The sequence below is a fragment of the Gorilla gorilla genome, chromosome 3 (assembly GCF_029281585.2).
Source record: "Gorilla gorilla gorilla isolate KB3781 chromosome 3, NHGRI_mGorGor1-v2.1_pri, whole genome shotgun sequence".
Lineage (NCBI taxonomy): Eukaryota > Metazoa > Chordata > Mammalia > Primates > Hominidae > Gorilla > Gorilla gorilla.
In genome coordinates this window covers 41,555,322-41,572,719 of record NC_073227.2, presented here as the reverse complement: position 1 = coordinate 41,572,719, position 17,398 = coordinate 41,555,322, and the positions used below count along the sequence as shown (strand labels likewise).

The 17,398-nt window shown below is 35.8% G+C and overlaps 2 long non-coding RNA genes across 2 annotated transcripts in view; one reads left to right on the top strand and one right to left on the bottom strand.

Annotated features, from left to right (window-relative positions):
• The window catches only part of LOC129532967 (uncharacterized), a 165,305-nt gene extending 148,050 nt beyond the window's left edge, over positions 1-17,255 (bottom strand). The window contains exon 1 of the long non-coding RNA XR_008678950.2: positions 17,127-17,255. This is a non-coding gene — a long non-coding RNA (uncharacterized lncRNA). The remainder of the gene's footprint in view (positions 1-17,126) is intronic.
• LOC129532968 (uncharacterized) overlaps positions 17,185-17,398 on the top strand; it is a 104,005-nt gene continuing 103,791 nt past the window's right edge. The window contains exon 1 of the long non-coding RNA XR_008678951.2: positions 17,185-17,275. This is a non-coding gene — a long non-coding RNA (uncharacterized lncRNA). The remainder of the gene's footprint in view (positions 17,276-17,398) is intronic.

The following is a 17,398-nucleotide window of genomic DNA, read 5'->3' as shown; positions in this document are numbered from 1 at the left end:
CATAGAGTTCTGATGATAGATGAAATGACACGGAAAATGCTTGAAAACATTATATTCGGTCCTTGATAAATGCTAATTTCTTTTTCTCTGGCTCTTTTGGTATCTTTCTGAAGTCCCACTCTGTTTCCTTCAGTGCTTTTTCTTTCCCTACCCACTCCTACATACAAATATTTCCCCAGTTCAGTTTTATACTCTTTTCCAGAGATAAGTTCTTCTGAAATCTTCCGCTATTACTGTGCTGAATGCATTTAAGTAAATATTGCATGGCAAACCTCTCATTTGGACTATAATCACAAAATTTAACTGTGCTCTCTTAACAACCATATAGCTATCCTACTCATTCTTTAAATTCATGACAGACAACATGAAACTCCATAAACCTGCTCTCGTTCTTGTCTTTCCTATTTTAGTTTCATGTTGCCACCATCCTGCCCAGAATTGAAACTTCGGAGTAATCATTAACTCTTTTATACTTCTCTTCCCCTATATGTAATAAATTACCATTGACTTTTCTAGGGCCATACTGTTACTTATTTCATCCTCTTCCCTTCCATTTGCAGTACTGATCTCATTCTATTCATTAATCACAATACCTTCAACGATAACTTATGAGGAATCAAACACAAACCAGCTGAAATACAACTCAAAACAGAAAAAAAAATATTTTTTTAATTCCATAAATCAATGTAAAAGAGAATTTTAAGTTCTGGATTTTGCTTCAGGTAATCATGAATCTAGAAACCCAAAATGATCACTAAGACTCTCTCCCTTTGCATTTCCCTTTTTTGCTTTCCTCTTCCTGATTTAATTCATCAGCAGTGTTTCTCTATATGGTAGCAAAGATCTTAGCAGCAGCACTGGGAACATATGAAATGTATAACGAAGATTCCAAAGAATAAGAGTCACTCAAAATAATTTTAATAAATTCCCCAAAGAGATTCTGATTGCCTTTCTATTTTTCTCATTTTTGCTTCTATCCTACACAATAAAAAACAATACGTTGTGGCAAAAAAAGAAAAAGTCTACTTTACCAGAATCACAAAAGTCTACTCTACCAGAGTCACAGAAAGTATGCCAAGGAAGAGTCTTAATTAGTTCATGTACCTCCAAATTTTTGCCACTCTAATCCATTCTCCCTGTGGAGGAGTGAGTCAGTCCAGGAGTGTTTCTCTATGAGAGGTCCTTCCACATGAAAATGGAAGTATTACAGAGAATGAAACATCCTTCCTCCAAAAAAATGACTTACTAAACCTGATACCACTTCTGAAATTCCTCCTTTGAAAATCATTTGATGGCTCCCAGATTTCAGCTGAAGAAAAATTTTTAAACACCCTTAATTGTGTTCATGTCATCTGCTCAACCAACAAATGTTTTTCAAATGCTCTTGAGTGACAAGCATTGTTTTAGACACTGAGGATAAAGAATGACAAGGTAAATGAAACTGTTGCCCTGATGGAACTCACATTTGATGGACTAATCTGACTTTACCACTTCTTATACTTTTCCATGAAGATTTCTATCAGTCCTCTGATATTGCACTCAATATTTATTCTCTCAATCTGTTTGGGGGCTCTATGTCTTTGATGATATCATTCTTTCAAAGTCTCTGTCTCTTACCACATTATCTGTTAAAATATGTCTTTATGTATTTATTTATTTATTTTTGAGATGGAGTTTCGCTCTGTTGCCCAGGCTGGAGTACAGTGGCTGAACTCAGCTCACTGCAACCTCCACCTCCCAGGTTCAAGAAATTCTCCTGCCTCAGCCTCCCCAGCAGCTGGGACTACAGGTGCACACCACCACACCCGGCTATGTTTTTTGTTTTGTTTTGTTTTTTTTTTGTTTTGTTTTAGTAGAGATGGGGTTTCACCATATTTGCTGGGCTGGTCTCGAACTCCTGGCCTCAAGCATTTCTCCTGCCTTGGCTTCCCAAAATGCTGAGATTACAGGAGTGAGCCACCATGCCTGGTCAAAATATATATTATCTAGCTTTTATTGTATAATATAAACTTCAAAATCTTGGTGTCTTCTTGCAAGAAACATTTATATTTTTTCTTCTTGAGTTTGGATGAGTTGTGGTTCAGCTGGATTTTCCACTAGGCTAAAGGTTGGGTTCAGAATTGCCTCACTTGTCTCATATGGTGACTTAATAGGCGTGCTTCTCTCATGGTGATGGCAGGAGTCCAAGGGACCAAACACTGTCATATCAGTTTATATAATGCCTACTGGCATTCCAATGACCACAGAAAAGCATATAACCAAGCTCAATATCATTGGGGCAGGTAAATATACACCATGTGCTCTAGAGGGAGGTACTGCCAAGTCAAATGTTAAAGGATGTGGATATACAATTATATCATAGAGAAGAGAGTGATAAATTGGAAAAAACAATAAACTTCACCATGAAATCCAATACATTCTTCAAGACCTAGCTAAATACAAATTTCCTTTTGCAAATATTGTCAATCCTCCTGTCAGAAAATGTCTTCTCTCTCCAAAGCACTTTGAACTTTAATGAGTGCTCTATACTTCTGCAAGGTATTATAATTAATTGCTCACAAGTTGTACCTTGAAGGGCAGAAGTTTATTTATTTTGTACATACTACAATGCCTAGAAGATTTTTTACCTATAACATGTGCATAACTTTAGCATAGTAGTCAGTAAAACTTTGTGATCAAGCGCTCCAGCTATGGAAATCGACTGTCACAATAAAACCAAGCTCCACACTTAGGAGTTGAGAATCCTTAAACAAGAATAGCACCATCTCATCTCCTAGCATGTTAAGAAGACATGTAAAGCATGTAAAGCACTGCCTAGCATATAGGAAAAGCATAAGGACATATACTTATCATTACATTTTTCTGGCCTCACAAATGATTGCCAATTTTCACTCACCTCTAAAATCCTAAATTAGCTGAGCTTCTATTAGTGCAATGAAACAATTATCTTTCCTCTATGGATTGCTGCTTATTGACATTTTTCATAAAAGCTGATATCAAGTATTATCTGTCAGTGATAAATATTATTACACAACTACATGGAACTTTCAAAAGTGTATCTATTTTTTTTATGATTACTTGTTCTTACCTTCAACTATACTTTGCACTCTGAAACAGATAGGGTAGGGTTAAAGTGACCTAAAAAAAGTTCTTGGATAGAGAAACTAGGTCTGAACTGGATCAACAAATGATACATTTGACCTCAAACATTTGTACTGTAAACTCCTAGGAGAAACAGTCTTTTGATTGCCTTATCTTAGATGTAGATGCTTAATCTTTCTTTATGTCAATAACCAGAGGTCAGGTATAAACATTTGGACTTATGAAAACTATACAAATGCAAAGTGAACTTATGAATATGCTGAGTTTCTAAACTGATAATAGTTCCCGGCAATATCTATTTGGAATATTTATATCAGAATGAAATTTTCAAAACTTAAATGCATTCCCTAAAAAAACTGAGAAAAACATTGTTTACTTTATCCAAAGCATTGGTTCAGAATTATCTTAAATGTACCATGTTATTTTTAGGTAAATACTATTATTTTATTTCTGGGAGTATGGTATAAAATTTGCTTTCTTTTTATGAATAAACAGAACTCATTATTTAGTCTGTTTTGAAGTAACACAAATGATTATGAGATGTTGTTCCAGATACAGAACTTGTTTTCCACATTTCCTATAACTAGTCTAAAAATATAATATGTTCCGAAGCCTTCTAAAGTCAATATGCTAAGTGTCTTTCTTTGTTCTTTCATTTAAATTCTAGCTAGAAAGTCTTTTTAGTAAACTTGCTATAACTGCAATTTTAGGTGTAAAATATTAATGCAACTGAAAATGAAACACATATTGTTTATTAATAAACCTGCATGTGTAGGCCACATTTGCATAACTTGATTTAAAATAAAGAACTGTCATCTAATTGGTATTCTTAATGAACAATAAAACCAATGCAGGAGTCAAAAAAGGGATGTGTGTGGAGGGTTGGGTGGATATAAAAGCTAGGTAAAAATAGATATGAACCCTTCAGATCCTTTAATAATGCATAATTGCCTTTTTAAAATTGCATATTAAATCTATAGAGATAAGCCATTAGTGATTTTGTGTTTGTGTGTGTAGTTTGTACATGTCACACTCAGCATGTCCAAACCTTTGTTTCCTTTTTATTTTTTTTTCTTTATTTTTACAATATTGCTCTTTATTTCTGCAGAAGCTTGAGATTTGGGGAATGGCGGTGAACTGATTTGAAAACCTTGGGTGTGGTGACCAGAAAGAAGAGACAATAATAATACAATCTCTGAGAACTGAGTGGGGTTTGATTCACCTCCTTGCCAGAAACCCTAGTAATTGAGATGCAGGGAAGATGAGAAGGTGACAGGTACAGCGGCTGCTTTAACTGCCTGGATAGTCTACTAGGTAATGCTTTCAGATAAGGCAAATCAGAATTCACTCATAGGTGATGGCGTTAAAATAAAACAGTTAACACTTCTGAGTTTCCACTGTGTAATTAAACATTGAGTATCCATGCCATATACCATTTAATCACTAAAACAAAACTATTATGGAATGTGCTACCCTGCCCAGAAAAATTCACATGTTGGAGCTCTGACCCCCAGTGTGACTTTAGTTGGAGATAAGACCTTTAAGGAGGTAATTGAGGTTAAATTAGGTCATAAAGGTGGGACTCTAACCCAATAGGACTGCGGTCCTCATAAAAAGAGAGACACCAGGAGTGCATGCACACAGAAACAGCTGTCGAAGGATATATTACGTTGGTGTAAACATAATTGTGTTTTTTGCCATTACTTTTAATGGGAAAATATGCAATTACGTTTGCATCAAACTAATAGTAAGAAGGCAGCCACCCGCAAGCCAGGAAGAGAGGCCTCACTAGAAACCAACCCTGCTAGCACCTTGATCGTGGACTTCCAGACTCCAGAGCTTTGAAAAAATAAGTTTTGGTTGCTTGAGCCACCAAGTCTGTGATATTCTACGATGTTATACTGAACTGACTAATAATGGCATCAACAGAATGCTACTATTACTCACATTTTTCAATCAGGGAAACCGAGCCTCTGAGAAATGAAGTAATTTTGTTCATATTCGGGAGATGACAAGGCATATATTGAACCTAGGTTATTTTAATTTAATGATCATGATTTCATTTGCTTCGGAAGTCTGCCTATTATGGGTAGATATGTGCAGTAGTACACTGTCACTGTTTATCATTTATAACATAAATTGGTTAACTTTATGCTCTTGAAAAAAGGTTTTTGTCATTACATAAAAATCAGACAAATCAGAAAGTAAATCCAACCTTCTTTTTTAACCCTAGATATAGTAAGCTTTATTTAGTCACCGATTTAATACTGTCACTTGACATATCAATGAGACTTATAATGAACAAGCTGCTTATTGTTGGTAATGTACTTTTCAAATAGTGGGTCCTGGATTCATAGTTTCTAAGTGGTTATGTGAAATAGCTTCAAAAAGCTCTTAATATTCTGTCAAATATTTATTCAATTGGAAATATTTGAGTTTCAATGAGTAGTAATTTATTCCATTTATATTCTGCATGTGCTCATTTTAAACAAGAGTTAATTAGGTATTTCAGAAGATGTAGGAATATGAGCCCTTGCGAAAACGATGGCAAATGAAAGTGCCTTGCAGCAACTACATCTTTTTTTGCCCAATTCAAGATTAATAAAATGGAGCACTATATCGATGAGGAAATTTATCAATAATGTGAAATCATTAAGTGAGAGGCATGGGCACACATACTAGGAAAGGATTTTGGGATACTTGTTTTCTATTTTCCAGTGTTCATGTTTTATATAAAACCAGCAGAGTAAATTCAGAAATACCTAGGAATATGTAAGAAACATCCCCTTATTTTGCTATCAAGTGCTGTGCACAGTAATTTAATAATACTTCCAATTGGCACAAAATCAGTTATTAATGACATACAGTATCTTCCACACATGTGACATTACAGAGACAAATTTCAGGCAACCCCACATAGGTTCCTTGAAGCTAAAGTCACCATTTCTGTATCCTAGATATTTATAAACTCTCCTTTCTTAAGACCATCGAATTCAGACGTCATCTTTTTCAGATTTTGCATCACTTACTTTACTTTTTTGAGTTTTCTCTTTCATTAAAGTTGGCGGCAGGTAGACTACTGTCTTCACCCACACTCCTTTTTAGGAGTTCTATATTAAATATAACAGATAATTAGAAAATACAGGCAAAAAATAAACACTGTGAAATTAAAAGAAATTCCTAAACCTTCACAACGTTGTTGAATTAACAAATCCTTATTTTTGTTGCTATCTTACTTCTTAAAATCAGGGGTCCACAGCCCCTGGGCCACAGACCAGTACTAGTCCATGGCCCGTTAGGAACCAAGCCACACAGCAAGCAGTGAACAGCAGGCAAGCCAGTGAAGCTTCATCTGTATTTACAGCCCCTCCTCATCGCTCACATTACTGCCTGAGCTCCAGCTCCCGTCAGATCAACTGCAGCATTGGATTCTCACAGGAGTGCAAACTCTATTGTGAACTGCACATGCGAGGGATCTATGTCATGCACTCCTTATGATAATCTAATACCTGATGATCTGTCACTCTGTCCCATCAACCCCAGATGGGAGCATCTAGTTGCAGGAAAACAAGCTCAGGGTACCCACCGACTCTGAATTATATTGAGTTCTATAATTATAGTAATAATAATAGAAATACAGTGTACAATAAATGTAATGTGCTTGAATCATCCGGAAACCATCTCCCCACACCGGGTCCATGGAAAAATTGTCTTCTATGAAACTGGTCCCTGGTGCCAAAAAGGTTGGGGGCTGCTGCTGTAAATGACAAGGAAGCCCAATGTCTGGTTACTTTCCTTTTTAAAGTTTAAAAATATAAGTACTTCATGCCCTTGCATAGACATTTACTTTTCTGTATTATCAAGCAGTAGCACAAAATCACTATTTCATTTTTCTAAAATGCTATGATTCAAACATAACAGGGTTGATTTTACAATGTATTAAGGTTTTAGGGGCAAAACCAGTTTTCAGAAGCTTGGAAGCAGCCTGGGAGATGATAAGGTGTTACAGCTTTAGTCTATGCTCTGTTCATACATGGAATTCAGACGTGTCTCTATATGTCTGGCAGCCTGATCCAGAAGTCGACTGTAATAAACCCCTGAGGAGCATCCTGGGAGAGGGCTCATCATAACGGAAGAGTCAGGCAGTCAAGCGTGGCTTAGTGAAAAAGCTTTCATTATCAGTCCAGAGAAGCAATTCTGAGTACAGCATGATGTTCATCACTAATATTTGTCTTTGAGGCTAACCACCCATGAACCCTTGTGTCCTATTATGGAAAGAGAGGCACACATGAAAAATAAAATAGGCTGTTATTCAATTAGCACTCTGTATGATGCTGTGACATCAGCTACTTTGATACATGTCTGTAAATGGCAGAATAAGTTTTTCCCCTATTGTGTGGATAACACAATGTGTATTAAGTGCTGAAAGTACTCAGGAGAACCCTATGACTTCAGACCACCTCACAGACTTTGACCCATCTATAGGAGTAAGATCTAGTGGAAGATAGTATTATTCAGAAGTAGTGTATCCAGAATGTCTCTACAGATGGATACAGCTATAGAATAGATATAGATTATAGAATAATAGAAACAGCTATAGAATAGAAACAGGTCAATCGATAGATGGATGAATAGATAGATAGATAGATAGATAGATAGATAGATAGATAGATAGATAAACTGTTGTTTCTGTTTTTTTCAGGAGAATCTTGACTTAAGGCAATTTGTTGGATATGGTAAGCAGGATAATAGCCTACCACAGACATCTACATCCTAACTCCCAGAACCTGTAAATATGACAAAAGGGGCTTTGCAGCTATTAGTAGGTTAAGAATCTTGAGGTGAGCAGGTGATTCTGTATGAATCAGATAGGCCCAATGAAATCACAGGGTTTTCTTTTTTTATAATTGACAGAAGGAGGCAGGAGAATTACAGTCAGAGAAGAAGGTGTACCAAAGGGCAGTAGAGTTTGCTGTGATGTAATTGCTGACTGATGGCCATGAACCAAGGAATGTGGATAACCTTTAGGAACTGAAAAAGGCAAAGAAACAGATTCTTAGCTACAGACTCTAGAAAGAATGCAGACCTGCTGACACTTTGATTTCAGCCCAGTGAATTTCACTTCACTTCTGACCTCCAGAACCATCAAATAATAAATGTTTGCTGTCTTAAGCCACCACATTTTGGTAGTTTGTTAGCTCAGCAAGAGAAAACTAATACACTAGAAATACTGCAGTGGCAGATGAGGACAAGATCTTGCAAAAGGAAATGGAAATAGAAAGAAAGGAGAGAAGGAAAGGAAGGAAGGAGAGAAGAAGAAAGGAAGCAAGGAAGGTAGGAAGAAAGAAGAGAAGGAAGGGTAGGAGGGTAGGAAGGCAGGCAAGCATGTAACTGAGAATGATATGAGGCAAGAAGGATGAGTGAGAAGAGAAGATAGGACAAAAGAAGCCCAAGATAGACACATGACTAGAGATGTTTACCTTAGAGTTGTAGGCTTTGAGCTTCATAGAAGTTGAGCTATTGGCCTATGAGTTCAATGTGCTTATAGCTCTCACTACTTTCTCTGAGCATTATAATCCTGAATCCCCTGGGATACTCAGTGAGAACTAAATATGTTTCATTTTCCACTCTTGCTTCCTAGCCTAAAATATATATTAGAACTTGATTGTGGTATTTCAAAATGTATACCTATGTTAAAACATGAAATTGTACACCTTAAATATATATAACTTTTACTATGTAATTATACCTCAATAACCTGAAAAAAATTATTACTTTATCTCATTATTCTTCCAGCAGTCAACAAATTTTAAAAGAACAAAAAACGATTCTTTCTTGCTTTAAAGTATACTGCATTATTTGTGTAATAATTTTCTCCTGTAGATAAGCCAGGAATTTCTCCGAATTTAAATAAAATAATAACAGACAGTTTTAATGTTTTAATATGCAAAATCCTACATTTAATAAACAAAATGCATTTTTTCTATTTGTGTTTAATATCTGAGACATTTCATTATGCTACAGATTGTTCAAACTTGCACTGTCTTTGCTACAGTTATTTAGCAATTTTGAAATCTTTTCAACTCTATAAAATGTGTCTGAAGAATAGCTTTTCATCAGTTTAGTAATGATCCCTATATTTTCCAACTCTTCATTTTTATGCTATTTTTTCTGTTTATATATTTAAGACAAAGTGGTTCAATAAATTTCATTACATTGTCATATAAAACTAAGACAAGACCTCTGCTTATCTAATGCTCTTGAAAATTGATTTAAGTCAAGGACTGGAATTCAGAATGGTGCCACAGTTTTGAACAGTATTTTCAAAGATTTCTTCAAGGTGAGAGGGTGAGAGTGTATGGAAGTACAGTGAGTAGCATGTTGGAGCGAAAGCAAATGAGATTATGTTATCAGAGCTGAATGATAGCAGAATGATATCTATTACAATACTATTTTTGTGAAGAGCTGACTATTTTGCGGTCTTTACACATTATTCCAGCAAGCAGTTTTAGCCCTGTGGCTCTATGGGCAGAGAAAATAATTGGCAAGGAAGACACCATTTTCTCGTTCCTAAGGAAGATATCCTGTTCCCAAACGGAATTGCCTTCTGTTTCTCTTCTTCTATTGACTACTATGAAAACATCACATTGGAAAAAATTGGTGCCATCAGATCTTACGTTTGTAAGATCTGATTACAAACGTTAAGAGTTGTCTCTTCCTTCCATGAACATGTAGACTTGCAATTAGTGTTGATCAGTTTCCAGGACATGATAAAATTGTGCTTTCCAACCTTTTTGGAAGCTAAATATGACTGTGTGTCTTGCTGAGGCAAATGAATATGTATGAAAGTAGTCATATTACTTCTAAGAAGAAGCTTTAATAGCGAGCAAGTGACTTACCATGTCCACCCTTTCTGTATAAGTGATACTGAAGCATGTATCAAGATGGAGGACCACTGGAAACTCATTTTGGACACAGTAACTTAAATGAGGACTCCTTATTACAGCAGCATGTATTAGTATTACAGCAGCATGTATTAGTATTACAGCAGCATGTATCTGAATAGAAGCATAACATAAATTCAGATAGCATTATGTTTCCCTTTCAAAATTCAAGATATAATACCGTGGGAGACAATTCTTCATGATGTCTCATGTTTTTGCATGTTTGTGAGCAGAGGCACTGATTTGTCTTTGTTCTAGATTGTCTTTTCAAGGTTATTTGTATAGGATAGCCTTGGAAGACAGAAATAGTTCTCCTTTCGGGCAAAAGGGCAGATCTGCTAAATAACCTACTGCAAAAGAATCAGGTTCTGTAACATTGCAATTAATCAGTTGTGAAGCAAAAACATTGCATGTGCAGTATCAAGTAGACACCTCTGCGTTATTCTCGTGGGACTTAGAGAAAGAGGATGGGACCAAGGCAAACATGATACTCATAAGCTTATGGTGCTCTAATAAAGTTATTGTCTCTGTAAGTTCTGCCTCTTCGTCCAGTAACCATGGCTAACTTGTTAGTGTAGAAGTAATCTAAAATCTCAGATCCTTCAAAGTTTCTTGACATGATACTGGAAGACTTTCAAAAAGTGAGAATATAAACAAAAATCCAATTTCATCATGTTAACGCAAGATAAAAGATGATAAGAACAAATTTGAAATAGGAGATAGTTTTGTACAAAGAAGTTAGCGTATAATCCTCATAAAGCTTAGAAGTTTGCAAGTATACAGCAGAGTGCATTACACATAGCAGGTGTTCAGTGAATATATGGCTTGAATTAAGTGACTCAATTTTATTACTTTAATAATAGAATTTTAGTCTTATTGAGCAATTTATGATTGCATATAATTATTGTTTTGGATTTGTAGAAATGACAGTAAATCACAATGATTATTTGCCTAATAATGGTAAAAGGAAAAGCCTACAGTAAAAAACCAAAAAGTATATACGTATTTATATATTTATATCAACTTTACTATACTGATTTATATATCTCTAAATCTTTTAGCACATGACACATTGATAAATTATTAATGATTAAAATTATTACGATTATTAAAACACATGGAAAGCCATCAGAGTGAAAGAATGGTTTCAAGCTAATGTCCAAAAATTTAATGAGTATAAATAGTAATAAAAAATTAATAAATATGATTGCATTAATAAAGGTGGAATTTATAAAGCCCCTTTAAAATTGCGTAAATATTTGCATATATTATACAACATATTATTCACATCAAACTTGTGAATTATAATCAGTGCTGTAGTACCTATCAGAAAGTATACAAATAAAGGCTCTGCTACTCAAAAAAAAAATTTATATTTCAGATGCAGTGGTTTATGCCTGTAATCCCAGCACTTTGGGAGGCTGAGGCAGGGGGATTGCTTTGAGCCAAGGAGTTCAAGACCAGCCTGGGCAACAGACAGAAGCCAGATCTCTAACTAAAATTTTCAAAAAGAAAAAAGGTAATAATTAGCACTATACTAATTACTCAGGACTCCCTAAGTCATAGCCCACCGATCTTTATGCTATACGTTAACCTCTGCATATCTATGAGATTTGTCACACAGACGCCTTGTAGTTGCACCACTATCATAAATGAGTCTATGAAATATCACCTTAGATCAAGATGATCCATAATTAAATTCTGAATAATTGAGAAATGTTTTCTTTACCAACGACATTAAAATGTGTTTGCAAACAAATAAAATGCTAAGATATTCAGGAAGAATGTTCAGCATTCAGACACTCAATTATTTTATATTTAATAAATGGAACTTTTGTTCCTGGGGATGGTGGAGAGGACACAAAACAAAATAGAGGATTTCACAATATGCCCAAGATTATTGGTTATTGAAAACGAATGGTTCAAACTGCTCACTTTGTTGGGCAGTTATGATCAACAGAGAAGCTTACTGGAGACAGAAATATGTTTTAGGTTTAATATGAATTGAAAAACTCATATAATTTCAATACTCTTCAAAACACAAGCAACCCACCAAAGGACAAATGTGAAACATATGCAAGTAAAATAGACTATGTGAGTTGCACTAGACAATTTTTTCAACTCTAAATCCAACTTAAATATCATCTTCCTCTTCAAAAAATGAAGGGTAGAAAATGTCCATGCAATATAATGTGTAGTCTCTGCATTATTTCTCAACTCAGTGCACCTAAGCCTCTATATGTGTAACTGGTTTCCAATTTAGTAACATAATGAAATTCATAGAATTTACATCTCATTTATTTTGAAACTTTGCCCATAAATGATTTTGTATACAAAGATGCAATCCCCCCCCCCAAGTTTAATGCAGAGATTGAGATTATTGTAAGAATTTTGCTATCAGATATGGTTTTTTCTGTTGTTACTTTGCATGCTAAAAGAAACCCAGTCATGTCATGTAGATAAAGCTAGTAACTATTTTCATTTTATTTCAAAGGTTAGAACATTCCAAAGATAATTTATGTGAATTGGCAAATGTTCTGAGGCTTAGTTATCCTGTAGAGTGACCGAGGTGTTATCAAAGACATTTTTGGTTTTTCATTGGCTTTAGCATTTTCCTTCTGTGCTTTCTTGTAGGAAGCAATTTTAACCCTATTTGCTTGTCAGTTTTAGAGGCTATTCATATATCTGTAAGTAAAGATGAAAATCAATACATTTAATAGTATTCTTGGCCTTTACAATTTGAAAATGATAGAACTGCACTGAGATGGAGATTGCAGAGTCGCTGAATTATTAAAGCTAAATTGAACATTCAAGCTAAAAGTATCATTATTCCAAATCATAATAATTAAATTATTTGTAATTGTTTTCAGCCAAACTACAACTTCACAAGAAACCTTCCTTCTTCCTTCCTTCCTTCCTTCCATTTTACAAGTTAGAATAACATATATTATTAGAGTCTCATGCAAATTTAATATAAATTTTGAAGTTTTATTACTTACACAAATAATAGTGGTATATTTCAGTGATTTTATCCTTTGAGTTTGAGGAAGAATGGACTCGTAAAACCACATGGGAATGATATTCTCTTTTGGGCCTTATCTGGAAATGTTGAACACTCAAAGCAACGATAGAGGTAGGAGGCAGAGAAATTCTAGGCAGACAGGGGCGGGTCCCCAGTGAAAGCCCACCTTCAAGCCAAAGTAGCATGAAACCCACAGCCCAAAGTGAGAACTTCCATTCCTGTTTGCCCACTCTCTCCCTCTTGGTTCTTTCTGAAGACCCCAGACTCTGTCAGTACAGAGGAGAGATGGCTTGACTTCAGAGGAGAGATGCCCAGACTTTGGGGAAAAGAGATGGCTTGACTTTGGGGAAGAGATAGCCAGACATAGGGGAGAAGACCACCTGACTTCAGGAAAGACTACCTGCCCTTCCTGTCCCCTTTCCAGCTCCCCTCTCTGCTGAGAGCCATTTCCACTGCTCAGTAAAATTATCTGCCTTCACCATCCTTCAAGTGTCCTTGTGACCTCATTCTCCTTGGATGCCTGACAAGAGCTTGGTACCCACTGAGTGCAGGTACCCAAAAAGGCTGTCACACTACCCCTTTGCCATTGCCAGTGGAGGGCAGTTGCCCCACGTGATGAGGTAAGGAGCCAACTGAGCTGTTAACACATAGCCATCAACAGACAGAGGAGCTAAGAGAGGACAGTAACACTCCCTCTGGGGTTCCAGGGTCACAGGCATCCTCACCTGGCACTGCCATGGGCCCTGCATGGAGCTCGCTCCCACCAGTGTCCAGAGTGGCTGGCTGGATCCCACACTTGCTCACTCACACCTGGTCTGGCCGTGGGCCCCACACATAGCTTGCTCCCACCAGTGCCCGGAGTGGCTGGCTGGGTCCTGCCCTTGCTTGCTCATGTGATCCTTCCTGCAAGGAGCTGAGTGCGGTGGGCTGAGTAAACATTCACCCTTGTCATGAGTCTGACAAAGGAGCTGAGAAAAATCCTACATTAGCAATATTTGAAAAAAAAAAAACTTATAAAGCAAAGAGCTTTTATCTATGCATTTTCCTATATTGTTTTATATGCATTGTGACTTCCTGATGTTCAATTTTACTGATTTCCATTTTTTTTTCAGCCACTGGAAAATTACTCACTATGCCATTGGCTACATTGCCCAACTGCTTGCTGATATTTACTTACCCCTTTCACTACTACGGGACAGTGACCTGCACATTCTTAAGGATTTGTATCATGCACCATTTCATGTGAAGTTCTGTCCAACTGACATAATTCCTGTATCATTTAAAAGTAATCTATGTCAACAACTAAAAATACATCATTTGGTATTATTTTTTCACATTCTATAGCTCCATATTGACCTGTCCACATATATACATGTAACATATCACAGACAACTCACCCACACTCTCATATATACATTGTCTCTATTAGACTTCTATTCTTTCACACATAATAGAAAGCGCAAGTAATAGTGACTACTCACAGATGTTTTATTTTTTTATCAAATAACAAGACTTTTAGGTATTGGGAGTTCGGAGTGGATGCACCAGCTCAAACATATAAATGCCAGGGTTTTCCAGTTTCTCTTGCCATTTTATTCACTGTCAGTCCCAAGATAGCCACTGAGCAAGGTCAGTAAAGCAAAAGCAAAACTTTCTGAGAAATACAGTATTTCTGCTGACATCTCCTTTGTCATAAAATGTGTCATGTGTCATTGCTGAGGATATGGAAAGTTTACCTCTTACAAAAAGTTTCTGATAAAAATTATTCAGGTATGTGGACCATAAGAACAAAACAAACAGTTCTTTCTCTCTATCCATCCCCTTTCCAACAAACACAGGAAAAGACAACAAAACAAAAACACCACCATCATAAAACGTGATATCTATAAAAGAGAGGTAGGCAAACAGCAGATCTAATCCAAAGACAAGAAATGGCATAGTGACAGCTAATTAGCAGGATCGAGGTGAAGCAGTCTAATTCGGATAAGGAGGAAATGAATTCATTGAAAGATGTCTTTAAGAAAAATAAAACAATGTTTTATTAATTTTTTTTGAAAAAAAAAACTCTATAAGAGAAGAAACAATCTTCTAAATAGACAGAAAGATAGAAAAGGCAATTAAAAATGTAAGGTGAACAACAAGCTGGGAAATTCAGTTAGCGTTAAGCTAAAGCATCATGCAATTTTGTGCAATTCAAAAATGTAACACAAAATTTTTTTCTAAAAAACAAAGCTAAGCTGAACCTATGCTCTTCAGGACTTAGAGAAAAATAGTAAGAATCAATATATTCCCAAAATACATCTACAGATTATTTTGTCTTATATAATTATTTTAAATGTTTTAACAAATGTTTGTTTATTTATTTTTTCTTTTGTGACAGGGTCTTGCTCTCTCACCCAGTCTGGAGTGTAGTGGCGCTATCATGGCTCACTGCAGCCTCAACCTCCAGGGCTGAAGCAATCCTCCCATCTCAGCCTCCCAAGTATCTGGGACTACAGGTGAGTGCCACCATGCAAGGCTAATTTTTTTTTTAATTTTTAGAGAGAGAGGGGTGTCTTGCTACGTTGCTACGTTGCTATACTCCCCTCTGCCTCCCAAAGTGCTTGAATTACAGAGATGAGCTATGCCTGGCTTGTGTTTTGCATTTGACCACTTTTAGAAGGAAGCTATTTTTCTGGAGGCTATTGTTTCTAAAAATAAAATTCCCTTATCTATGAGTTGAGTTTGGGCAGTCATTTTACAAAACGACTTCGATTATATAAAGTTCCTTTTAAAATTAGCACAAACAGATGTTGCAATTTGGGTTAACTATGTAAGTTAAATGAGCAAATATCCTTTACCCTGATATTTGACATGTTGGTACATACACAAAACAAATTATTGGAAGTATAGAACAGTGCAAAAAGGTCTTTAGAGGATTGCTGTCACAACAAAATATGTAAAACGTTTGCACTGACTATTATTATAATATGGATAAACAACATGCACATTTGTATATCATACTACTACTAAGGCAGTGAAAATCAGTTCACTGACCACTACACTTATCAACATAGATGAACTTTCAAATAATTTAAGCCCAAATGGAAGTCACAGAAGAATAGACACAACATATGTCAATATATAAAATCAAGTAAAACTAATATGCTCTTTCATGACACAGAGTCATGAAAACCATCACAAAACTAAAGAGAAAAAGCAAAATAGAATTCAGCATAGTAATTATATCGGCAGAAAAAAAGAGGATAGAAAATTGTATAGATGATTTTTAGTGTATTGCTTCAAAACAATAGGAAATAGTTCATAATCTTATTTGATTCAGCAGAAAATAAAAAAGAAATCTATTTCTTTTAGGGTGAGGATGTCTCAAATCCCAATTAAGGGATTGTCTTTAGAGCTTGCCCTCATGGTATAATAGTACACACAAGAACACACACCTCATATTATACACATACTCACATATATTACATTTAAATAAAATGTATTTTCAATAAATGATGTGATTCATGGATTTAACATAATTTTATGCAAATAATTCATAAATTATCTTGGAACAACTTATTAAATAACCATATAAAATTATATTTTCCAAATGCTAAACATCATATTTATGGATTATTCAGGGTTATACTAGCATCAGTTTACTTGTTGACTCTAGTAGACATTTCATAGTCCCTGAAATATTGCAGCTTTATAATATACTTATATTAAAAGCTATGTTTGCAACTATGAATTGCTCTATTATTTTTTTCAATATTTTTAAAGGTTGTCTTGCTTGTTTTTAAAAATAGCCCACTGTTGTTTTCTTGTTATTTGTTGCTGTTGTTGTTGCTTTTGTATTTGTTTTTGGCAGGGATTTAATTCAGCTGAACTTGAGATATAATTTGTCAAGATCGAAAAATATAACCTTTTTTTTTTGGCAAATATTTTCAGTCTTGTGCCAGACATATTAAAATGATGTCAGGCCGCCATATCTAATTCCCCACCCCCACCCCCGCATTAACTGAAGCCCCTCTTACAATATCGTAAATTACTTTTCTTCAAAGAATGATGCTTACCAGTTACATTTGGTATAATGTCATCGTTAGCGCAGGAACGGGAGAAAAAACGGACGGAGGCGGCTCTACAGCAACACAGGTTTATCGAACAAACACCCGCGGAGGAGGACACCAGCTAGCGCCAGAGCCCGCCCCCGCTTACAGACTGGGTAAGTTTAGGTCCGAGTGGGAGAGATCTGGGCTTGTTGTGAAGTGGGGTGGGCAGGGTGGTTAGCTGTTGCTAAGTGAGGAATTTCCTGAGATCAGGCGGTTAGGCTTAGGACTTGCCCGGC